This window comes from Littorina saxatilis, linkage group LG16 (assembly GCF_037325665.1).
Source record: "Littorina saxatilis isolate snail1 linkage group LG16, US_GU_Lsax_2.0, whole genome shotgun sequence".
Lineage (NCBI taxonomy): Eukaryota > Metazoa > Mollusca > Gastropoda > Littorinimorpha > Littorinidae > Littorina > Littorina saxatilis.
The window spans coordinates 50,549,281-50,561,363 of record NC_090260.1 but is presented as its reverse complement, the minus strand read 5'-3'; the positions used below and the strand labels follow the sequence as shown (position 1 = coordinate 50,561,363).

The window sequence follows — 12,083 nt, the reverse complement described above, 5'->3', positions numbered from 1 at the left end:
GACAATGACAATGACAATTCTTTATTTTACGAGGGTAAGAGAATAAGCATTGGTATACTTTTTTGCATCTGGCCCTCGCCCTAAAGAGGGACTAAATCTACTATAAAAACAATTATTATCATTCTAGTGCCCTTTATGGCTATGTGACCAATCAGGACTGATTCTAGGTGACCTGTTAAATGTTATAACGTTCAAGGCGGGACCCTTTTTGTATAACGCATTAAAAATTACCACGACAAAATAAAAATTAATATAAAAAACATCAGGGTGAATTGTTCTACTGAATGTCACTTTTTGACATTTTTCTCATGCAATTTACTGTGTAAAATGTGCTAAAAAGCAAATTCTGTCGGTGGGAGGGAAGAATGGCAAGTAAGTTTAATACTGAGTAAAGGGAAGCAACTCTTTTTGGTGCTGTCAGTAGCAGACTACACCTATGTGCTTTTGGCAACATGGCAAACAAACCTGCCATCAATCAAGAAGATCTATAAAAAAAAAACCTATATGCATCAAAATTCATGTCTCCCAACACCCCCACTGGCCTTTTGAACAAGGTTCAGTTAGATGTCCGGTTTTATTTTTTTAGACGGGGCCTGGAAAACTTTGAAAAAATGACCAAAGACACCTTCGAAGTGAAGATGGATCAAACAACAGGGAAACAATACGTAATCAAACGGTTTGATGAACTTACCAAGAATCACAGAGCTGGAGACGAAGAACTTGTGACTGGAGTCATGCCAGAGACTGGGGACAGCAGCTGTCCAGCCAGTGTACAGCTACAAGTACCTGTCTCTGCTAAATCCAAAGTGTGAGCATCTTTGGCAATTCTCTGTCAACACGTTCCATGGAGATGACGAAACATGGTATGACAACAGACCCATGGGCGTCCACACTATGAAGAAGTGAGCTGTTTCAATTGTCGCAGATATAGATCTACACAAACCACATCGTGCGAGCGACGGGTGCAACACTACTCGCAGACAAGAACTTCAGTCCAATTCAATTGACATTATCAGTGTCACCGGTCACAAAACTGTTAGATCTAACTCCCTGCAACCGTACCAAAAAGCATCCACCGCCAAAAAACTAGAGATGGCAGCTGCTATGTCGTCAAAGCTCACAGAGAATAGGCAGTTGGCACTGCTCCCAAGTCATACTTCGCGGGGATAATCAGCCAAAACTTCGAAGGGAAGCAGAATCGAACGGGGTCGTCTCGTTGCATCGGCGACTGTCACAAGCCAGCAGACGATCCGACAGGACGTGGAACTCAGCAACGACGAGGTAGCAGCTCTTTTCGATCCGGAATACGAACCTGCCATGCCTCCAACGAGACCAAATCCGCCAATGTTCCATCACTGTGACCTCTCGCATGCAACGATCAACATTCCCACCGACATTTAACCGCATTCAACTGCGCATGCGCAACACAAATGTGCAACATTTGAGATGGCTCTTCCCAGAACTGTCCGTTCCAATTTCGGACTTTCAGTTTGTTAGCATTTTCGAGTCTGTGTTCTGGTTTTTTGTTGTTGTTGAGTGTTTTTATGATACTATGCACAGAAAAGAAGGGACACGTTGTGAATTAAACTTTTTGGGAAAGATTACTTGAAAGCTGAAAGTGTGCTGGATGTTTGTTTTGTTTGCTCTGTTTACCTTGTAACCAACCAAGCCAAAATGGCGACACTTTACTTGCAGGGTCGCTTCGGGTATTATGTTTGTTACCACGCACGGATAATAAAACCGTTATTACTAATATGCTGACTGTTAGCAAATGATAACAAGACATGTCGAGAAAAAAGATATCAAAATGAGCCTTTAGGCGAATTTTGATAGCGTTTTCGAGTTTCGAGCGTTTGCTAACAGTCAGCATATTAGAAATAACTCATACTACTACTACAACTACAATACTTACATAATTAGTAAAACAGTATAAGTTTATGTACATACGTGCATTATATGAAACATTGTAGTTTATACATGTTCATGACAAGGTGCAAAGCAACAATTTGCAAGTCAATTAGAGTAAGAATACTATGCAATAGTACATCAACTCTGCAAGACAATGGATATTATGCAGAACATCATAATTTCATAAACAAAACAATAAATCAAAAGTGAGTGACTGTGTCTCAAAGGACATAACAATCAAGAATATACTATTTTCATTAAATGGGATATATATTTGTTTTTGAAAGAATCTGTGCTGGTAGCTTCCCGTAAGGCATTCGGAAGAGCGTTCCAGAGACGGCCACCTGAATAAACTAGACTAGACTTAAATAAGTCTATCCTAGGAAGAGGAGTGTTAAATTTCATAAGGTGGTGTGAATTCTTCAAAGAGAACTTTGAACAAATGGTTTGGGGTAAAGTTTCGGATATAATTTTATGCATAAAGATTCCTTTTTTAAAAAGCAGTCTTGACTTTAGAGGTAAGATCCCTAAATGTATGTAGTCTAACTCTGTGAGGGTAGTGTGCTTTAGTAATACTACTTTTAGCGCTCTTTTATGTAATCTGCTAAGTGGTTTTAAGGAATTTTCACTTGCTGAGTCCCATAGAGTGGATGCGTAATCAATAACAGATTGAACAAGGAACTTAGTCGATAAATATCGACAGGGGGCCGACAAATGGTTTAAATGGGAAATGTGTGTATATGGGTGTGGGTTTGAAACAAACAAACCATGTGAACCCCCCCATCCCACCGCTCGCGGGCTGAACGACTGACGTCACATGTCGCTTCGGTCTTTTCCTGAGAAGAACACCGCGTGTACATAATACACAATTCGATCGCGTAGCACTGCCAATGCACATTTTCGCAACGAAAACCGTGCTACTGTTTCTTGTGTGTTAAATCTGAAAGCAATATAAGTGAACGAACAATTGAAAACTGATATCACGTTACTAAACTCCCAAAAGTAATAAATTACTTCTGACTGCGGTACACAATACGGCAGTCACCTCTGCGAATGCTGTCGAAGAATCTAACCGAAAGTAAACATTCTGGGAATCTACGCGCATCGGCCTTGACGCAAGTTCAATACTTAGCCAATGAGCGCGCCGCGGCGAAGTTGGCCGCTGTAAGTCTCGCAGCGCTGGCTGGCTGAGCGAGTTGCGTGTCCATCCTTTTTTGGTCCAAGCCGCACCGTAGACCAGATTAGTAGGTGCTTGATTTTGGTATTTTGATTTTACATAACATTAAACCTTTCTTGGGGTTCATGGTCATGGCAACAGCCATAATAATATTATATCATGTATAATATTACATTTCAGCATATTTGAATTACATGTCATCATACCAAACTGTCATACATTTTTATTCCTACATCATTCTGATTGATCACAACCAAACCTACTATCAGTGGACACATCCAAATGTAAGCGCCTGTTCTTGACAACTTTTAATCGATCTAAAAATAGCAACTTGCTGGGCCCTCTGCCGCCAACAGACACTGTTTGGCCTGTAGGTAAAATGTACAATGTATTTTCTGATTTGTGCACAAAAGCTTTATTTCTTTTTTCTTTTTTTTAACATAACAATGTTTAATGTCACTGTATGTTTAAAAGACCATGGTCATATTTGTAAAAAAAATGTTAAATTAGAAAATAAATAACATTTTGGTTCATGATTTTTCCTACACCTGTGCTAAAAATAAGAAATAAAAATGTCGGGTATATAAGTCTCTCAAATACAGCTAGGTATGAATGGCTCGGTTTGAGTTTGTTGCAGTTGACCCTGCACAATGCGACATATCATGTTTTTGTTGAACAATTTTGACGTCACCCCTCCCATAGGGTGACGTATTTCACAACTTCCTGTGTTACACAAACTCTGTGATGACCAATTTTGACGTCACCCCTCCCATAGGGTGACGGATTTCACAACTTTCTACAGATGAACAATGTTGCCTTCACCCCTCCCATAGGGTGACGGATGTCACAACTTCCTGTGTACACAAACTGATGACGTATTTCACAACAAAATGGCGCTGCCCATGGTCAACCTCTAAACTATCCGTATAGAATGGGGGCGTCCTCGCCCCCATAATGAGCAATGAAGAATAACTTCCTGGTGTGGCAGTTCAGGAAGTGTTTAATTTTAGATAAGAGGTACACTTTCTTTGACACCACTTTACTAAGTTGCTCTATGTGGGTTGACCAAGACAAGTTGTTATCGATATTAACACCCAGCAGTTTGTGATGATCGACTTTTTCCACTATTTCACCATCTATCATTAAAGCACGACCAGCTGAATAAATATTCTGGCGTTTTTGTCTTGTTGTTATGACCATATATTTGGTTTTCTTTGGGGCCATATCAGGGTGGTGCTGCTTTGACATATAACGTGCGCCACACACAAGACAGAAGTCGCAGCACAGGCTTCATGTCTCACCCAGTCACATTATTCTGACACCGGACCAACCAGTCCTAGCACTAACCCCATAATGCCAGACGCCAGGCGGAGCAGCCACTAGATTGCCAAATTTAAAATCTTAGGTATGACCCGGCCGGGGTTCGAACCCACGACCTCCCGATCACGGGGCGGACGCCTTACCACTTGGCCAACCGTGCCGGTCGCTGTCAACTGGTTTAAACTTCTTTGAAGTGATTCTGATAAGCGAGTTAAATTTGTGTTGCTGGAGTGAATTGTGGTGTCATCTGCAAAAAGTTCACATACATTTTGAATATATAGGGGGAGGTCATTAATGTATATAGAGAAGAGGAGGGGTCCTAAAACCGATCCTTGTGGTACACCGTATTTTACTTCTTGCATGCTCGACGCCGAGGCGTTTGTTAGTACAGTTTGTTGTCTGCCGGTGAGAAATGAAGTAATAAGTTTGACAGTTTCGATTCCGACGCCATACAATGCGAACTTTCTCAGTAATAACGTGTGATCAATAACGTCAAAGGCTTTAGCAAAATCAACAAAAATGGCACCACAGAATTCATTGTCGTTGATTTTCTCCAGCCATTGATCAACAAGAGAAACTAAGGCAGTATGGCAGGAATGGTTAGCTCTAAAACCCGATTGTTTAGGGTGAAGTAAATTGTTTTGGTTAAGATGCGTTAGAATATGTTTGTTAATGTGTTTTTCAAGTGGTTTTGATAAAACAGACAATATTGAAATTGGCCCATAGTTTGATGGGTCTCTTTTGTCACCTGATTTAAACAGAGGAATGACTTTAGCCTGTTTCAGGGCGACTGGAAAATATTTTTTTCCTAAACAAAGATTATAAAGGTAAGTGAGTGTTTCAGAAATTACAGGGGCTGACAATTTAAGAATCCTACCATCGAGGCCGTCGATTCCCCGGGAGCCTGTTTGCTTAAGGTGTGTAAGTGCGTAAAAAACTTCAGGTACTGTAAGTAGAGGAATATTCGCTTGACTTGAAACTTGTTTCGACTCACAATATTCTTCTAACTTTTTCAAATTGTTCAACTTGGATTTGTCATTTGTAATAACTTTTTCAGCTATTTTAGAAAAATGCGTGTTTAAATCATCAGGGGATATGTCCTTAACACAACTTGAATGACTGGCAATCGTTTTATTTGTAAGTTCACTTATTGCTTTCCATATGTCGTGCCGAATTCACGTAATTGCCGATTCCGCGTAATGGGCAACATTTTTGCCCATTTCGCGTAATCGGCAAAACGCTGCCCAATACGTGAAATCGGCAGCGTTTTGCCGAAATCGCGTAAACGCCTCTAAAACCTGCCTATTTCGCGAATTCGGCAGCCGATTACGCGGAATGGGCAGCCGATTACGCGTAGTGGGCAAGTTGCCCATTACGCGAAATCGGCAATAGCAAGTTAAGTGTGTGTGTGTGCGTACGTACGTGCTCGCGCGTGTGTGTGTGTGTGTGTGTGTGTGTGTGTGTGTGGTCTCTCTCTCTCTTTCTCTCTCTCTCTCTCTCTCTCTCTCTCTCTCTCTCTCTCTCTCTCTCTCTCTCTCTCTCTCTCTCTCTCTCTCTCTCCCCCCATTGTGCGGCTGCGTGTATGTTTGACAAAGATTGTCTGCGCAAGAAAGCCGTCGTAAAACGGTTCCTGAAACGGGCTCAGAGAGCTAACAAGCAAAATTATGAGGTATGCAGGGAAGAATATGTACAGGAATGCAAAGAGTACAAGGAATTGTTGTATAGAAAGAAACTTGATTTTGATTTAGAAAGACTTGCCAAGTTGAAAAATTCCATTAAAGACCCAAAAGTGTTTTGGCAAACTATTCGGCCATTGAACGCAAAGGAAGCAATCTTCCATGGCATCTCAAGTGAACAGTGTACGAACATTTTTATGAGGTTGTTTTGTGTCTGGAGTATAAAAGGATACCGATGAAGTTGAGGAGGAAGTAGTTGATGAATTATTTAGCGAAAACATTTCAAAGCAAGAAGTGATTGACAGTATTCGTAATTTAAAAGTAGGAAAGAGTGCTGGGCCGGATATGATTGTGAGCCAAATGTTGAAGCATGCCAATGACACAGTATTGGACTTTCTTGTTGATCTGTTCAACATGTTGTTTGACACGGGAACATTTCCTGAAGAGTGGTCAAGATCAATTATCATACCAATTCATAAGAAAGGAGACGTGAATGTACCGGATAATTACCGTGGCATAGCCTTGACCAGTGTTGTAAGCAAGGTTTATACACACATTCTCAACAAGAGATTGACGAAGTGGGCTGAGAAAGAGGAAAAAATAATTGAAGAACAAGCCAGCTTCAGGTCAAGTTACAGTACTGTTGATCATATTTTTTCGTTATATGGCATTGTTCAGAAGCATTTATTAAAGAATACTAAGCTGTACATAGCTTTTGTAGATTTTAAGAAGGCATTTGACTCTGTGAACAGGAATGCATTATCGGAGGTTTTGAGGAAAAGTGGTGTAAACGGGAAAATGTATAAGGCCCTGACAGCCGTTTACACATCAGTGAAAGCATGTGTGCGTGATCGATGTAATTATTCTGATTATTTTGAATGCCCTAGAGGGGTGAAACAAGGATGTTTATTGAGCCCTTTGATGTTCTCCTTCTTTATTAATGAACTGGCAACAGAAGTGTCCTGTAAGGGAAGACATGGTATACAGTTGATACCTGGTGCGACGGAGATATTCTTGCTACTTTTCGCTGACGATGTTGTTTTGATGTCTAATTCTGTCATAGGTTTACAAAACCAACTGAACAATTTAAAACGAGAAGCAGATCGCCTGTGCTTATCAGTTAACTTGGATAAAACTGATGTCATGGTGTTCCGTATGGGAGGCCACCTTGCAGCTCACGAGAAATGGTCCTATGGTGGCGAGGCAGTCCGAGTAACCAACTCGTACAAATACCTCGGCATGTTGTTTACTACAAAACTGAGTGTAAATGTTGCTTTGAGTGAGATGTCCAGAAAGGGAAAGAAAGCAGTCATTGAAACACAGTCACTGCCACCCGAAAAACAGCAAATGTAAAAACAAATAAAAATTACTACCAAACTGCATGTCAGCCAAGCTATAACCTGTGTTTGTGGTACTGAAAGATGAAAATAGCAGCTTAACTTGTATTTTTGAGAAGCGTTTTTTTTCTCACAATTATGCGTAATTCTTCATGTTCATCTATTTGTTCATCTTTTCCTATTATCGTTCTCTTGTTTCGGAAATAAATGTTTGCCTCGTTTGCATCACTAGTATACTATGTGTGTGTGTGTGTGTGTGTGTGTGTGTGTGTGTGTGTGTTTGTTTGTTTGTGTGTGTGTGTTTGTGAGTGTGTGTGCGTGCGTGCTAAAAAGTATATTATCACAGTCATGGTCAGTATCGACGACAACACACACACACACACACACACACACACACACACACACACACACACACACACACACACACACACACACACACACACACACACACACACAAACAAACATACACACTAAACTCACTATTGCCGATTTCGCGTAATGGGCAACTTGCCTATTACGCGTAATCGGCTGCCGATTCCGCGTAATCGGCTGCTGAATTCGCGAAATAGGCAAGTTTTAGAGCTGGAGGCCTTTGCGCGATTCCGGCAAGACGCTGCCAATTTCGCGTATTGGGCAGCGTTTTGACGATTAAGCGAAATGGGCAAAAATGTTGCCCATTACGCGTAATCGGCAATTACGGGAATTCGGCACGACACATATATTCTTTGAATTTTGCTTTGATGACGCTTGATCTGTTTTGTTCGTTTAAGTGAGTTTACTTTATTTCTCTGTTCTCTATACTCCGCTTCCTTGCCAACTGATTTTAAGAAATCACGATGGCCAATAGCATCTTGTAATTCAGTATCAAACCATTTAGGTTTTACTATTTGCTTGACTCTTGTAATTCTTCACGGGGCATGTTTATCGTATATTTCTGTGAAGACATTTATCCAGTGTGTTATTGCATCATCAGGATCCGTATCAAGAGCGAGAGAGAGAGTCTGGAGTCTGGAGTCTGGAGTCTGGATTGTTTATTGATTAGGCCTTGGGCCCATTTCAATTCGGGGTGTACAAAGTTTCAACATTCATGCTTCATGAAAAATAATCATAGTAATATTAATCATAATAAAAATCATCATCATCGTAATGACAGTCGACATGGCGACAGTGGAAACAGGCATTTACAACAGCAAAACGTTTGAAAAAGGACAGTAATGCATCAGCACAAAGTCCAGTCTCTGTCGCACTTCACTCATGTCTCTCTGTCATCCTTCCGTCCATCCATCCATCCATCCAGCCAACCATCCATCCATCCATCCATCCTTCTATCCATCTCATGTCCCTCTGTCCTCCATCCATCTAATCATCCGTCTGTCTGTCCAACCATTCATCCGTCATCCATGTATTCATCCCTCTATCTATCCCTTCACATGCCTTTTCACACGCAAATCTGCAAGCAGTTATATGCATAATCGTTGCATCCCTGATACATAGCATCACATTAACGTTTTCAAAAAGCAAAACATTATTACTATTTTTTTAAGCAATCGACAAAAACAACAAAAATAGCATACACATAAAACAAGATCGTGCAATATCTCATATTCACTGTACCCACTCACTGCGTATTTTAAACGCGTTCATGATGAAGGTTGCAAGTCTAAGTAATATTGATCTGTTTGGTGTCGCTAGAAGTAGCGCCAGTTTAAAGCTCGATGGACGGTTGTAATATTTTGCAGGTATGTATAGTACTCACGAATATCAGCAAATTTTGGACATTTCAAAACAAAATGAATTTCATCTTCGGTCTCGTTTGCGCATAATGGACACAAGTAATCTACAGCTGTTGACGACCGAATGTGTCGTAATCGGTGCACTTTGAGTGGCGAGACACCAAGTCTTAACCTAATCAGGCAGTTTCTTGCTTTGACGTGCTTCAGGTCATTTAAGTATGAAGACATAGATAAGGCTGACTTGAAAGTGCTATAGAAAAGGAATCGTTCTTTACTTTGTACGGTTTCTATCCACTCTTGCTTGTATAATGTGACTAGTCTGTTCTTGAATTCCGTTATGAACGCATTTTCATTTCCAACGCCTTGTTGAATCCAAACTTGGTCAAAGCCGTATTTGTATAGCACATAGCAAACTGATGACGCCCATGTTCTTTTATTTTGTTCGTGTAAATAAAGCAGCATTTTATAAGCTTTCTGTGGCAATCGATGACTAGGCATTTTCAGGATGCGCAACCAAAATCGTATGGACTTAACAAACGTGTTGACAAATAACGGGTGTCTGCCAGTTTCTCCATACACAAGTGTGTTTGGTGTTTTCATGCTTGTGTTCAGAAACCTCTTAAGGGCAAACAGATGCACCTTTTCAATAGGTGAATGGTCTGCATCAAGGCCCCAGACTTCTGCCGCATAATTGAGCATGGGCTGGATCTGGGAGTCGAATAGTTTATAGAAAACCGGGAACGTAGAAGAAGAAGAAGAAGTTTATAGAATATGTTTGGTGATCTTTCCCCTAGAGTCCACAGTACCTTAAAAATACCAATCACACCCTTTCTTGAACGCAGCGCTAAATCGTTCAGCGTGTGAGAGAATGTCAACCTTGTAGAAAAGTAAATTCCTAAGTATTTATACATGTTCACAGTTTCCATTACGTTATTGCCATACATCCATTTTTCAATAGCTGCAATGTGGCCTCCATTTCTGAAGATAACTATGTTAGATTTTTCTAAATTAACAGTCAAGCCAAGATTACAAGCAGTTTGATATAGCACGTTTATCTGGTTCTGTAACCCACACTCGGAAATCAAAATAACGTCATCTGCGAACATGAGAATCAATATCTCAATAAAATCTGGGATAAGTTGTATACCGTGTCGTCCTTTTCGCTTAATTTCGTCCGCCAATTCGTTAATGAAAAGTGAGAACAAAATTGGACTATTTATTTCTCCCTGCTTCAGGCCTCTCGGGCACATGAAAAGGTCAGTGACCTCGGCTCCTGCCCTAACTTTTGCTTTAACAACGTTGTACATACTAAGTATGGCTTGGTACATTTTACCTTTTATTCCTTTGCTTTGCAACACCTTCCACAGCTTTGTACGGTCTACTGAGTCGAAGGCCTTCTTGAAGTCAATAAAAGCAACGTATAGTTTTTTGTGTGACAGTAACTGTCTTTGTACCATAGCAAATAGAGTAAAAATATGATCGGTCGTACTGTACTTTTTACGAAAGCCAGCTTGACTTTCATTTAATAGGTTGTTGGATTCTACCCAACTTGTTAGTCTTTTGTTTATGATAAAGCTGTATAATTTGCTGCAAATATTAAGTAATGATATGCCTCTATAATTGTCTGGATTGTTAATATCCCCTTTTTTATGAAGGGGGTGAATGATGGATTCAGACCAGTCTTCAGGATATGAACCTGATGTAAACAGTTTGTTGAAGAACCGGACTAGGAATGGTACAACATGAACAGCTGAATTTTTGAAAAGCTTACTAATAACACCATCTGGCCCTGCAGCTTTACCATTTTTCAATGCTCGTATGGCTTCGTAAACCTCTGTTTCTGTTATGTCATATTCTAGCATCTGGGTACTCTCCAGTTCATTTTCATCTACTATCTCTTGTGCTTCGTCAACAGTAGGATTGTTTGCGTCCGTTTCTGTGAATGTGTTGAATACATTGTAAAAGTGTTCATACCATTGTTCAGTTTCTATTGTGTTAGCATTAGTTGTTTTTCTTGATAGAGACCTTATGGTTCTCCAGAATGTTTTGGGATCTTTGCCACTTTTTTGCAACAGTTCAATTGTTGCTTGTCTGTGGGCAACTTTTTTGCATCTGTTAAGTTCGTTGTACTCATTTCTGTTTTGTGTGTACACAAGTTTGTCTAAATTACCGTTGTGGACATTTCGTAAGTCATGTCTTACAGCTTGCCTCTTCTCTTTGCATTCAAAATCAAACCATGCCTGTTTACGTTCTTTTCCTATTGTTATACTTTTTTTTCATGCATTCTCCAGCTATAAGCAGTCCTTCTGTAAACTTTCTAATCGAGGCATTTACATCCATGTCTATTTTGCTTTCTGCTTCAATAAAACAGTGTTTTACCTCTTCAGAAATTACACATGACATAAATTCTTCCCTTCTATCTGGGCACCAAACGAGTTTGTCAATTCTATACGTCCCTGGTTGTTTTCTATCCAACTCATGCATTTCACTTTGTATTTGAATGTAGCACTCGACAGGCACATGTTTTGACTCAATTTTTTCCGCTACGTGCACTCTGATGTGCAAATCAAGGAGGAGTCTGGAGACAATAATATAGTCAATCACACTACAACCCGAGGTGGATATATATGTGAAATTCCCACGCTCGTCACCCTGACCACCGTTCAAAATTGTCAGATCGAACTGTTCGCAGACACAGAGTAAACATTTGCCATATTCGTTCAGTTCTTTGTCTTTTGAGTTCCGTTTCACACCGTCTTTTTCTAAGTAATCTTTGTGTATCGAAAAAAATGTCGAGATTCTCATCGAGAAGTGTTTTGTGCACCGCATTTCTCGAGCTTGTTCTGGCATTTAAATCACCAATTAATATAAAAGGGAGATCACCACAGTCTTGTATAATATCCATCGTGCAATGTTCAATGACAGCTATGCC

The 12,083-nt window shown here is 40.3% G+C and overlaps 1 protein-coding gene across 1 annotated transcript in view; it reads right to left on the bottom strand.

The window, feature by feature from the left end:
• Positions 1-845, bottom strand: part of LOC138951202 (uncharacterized) — a 70,553-nt gene extending 69,708 nt beyond the window's left edge. The window contains exon 1 of the mRNA XM_070322855.1: positions 692-845. The gene's annotated coding sequence lies outside the window, so the exon portion shown is untranslated. The remainder of the gene's footprint in view (positions 1-691) is intronic.
• Positions 846-12,083: the final 11,238 nt, after the last annotated feature.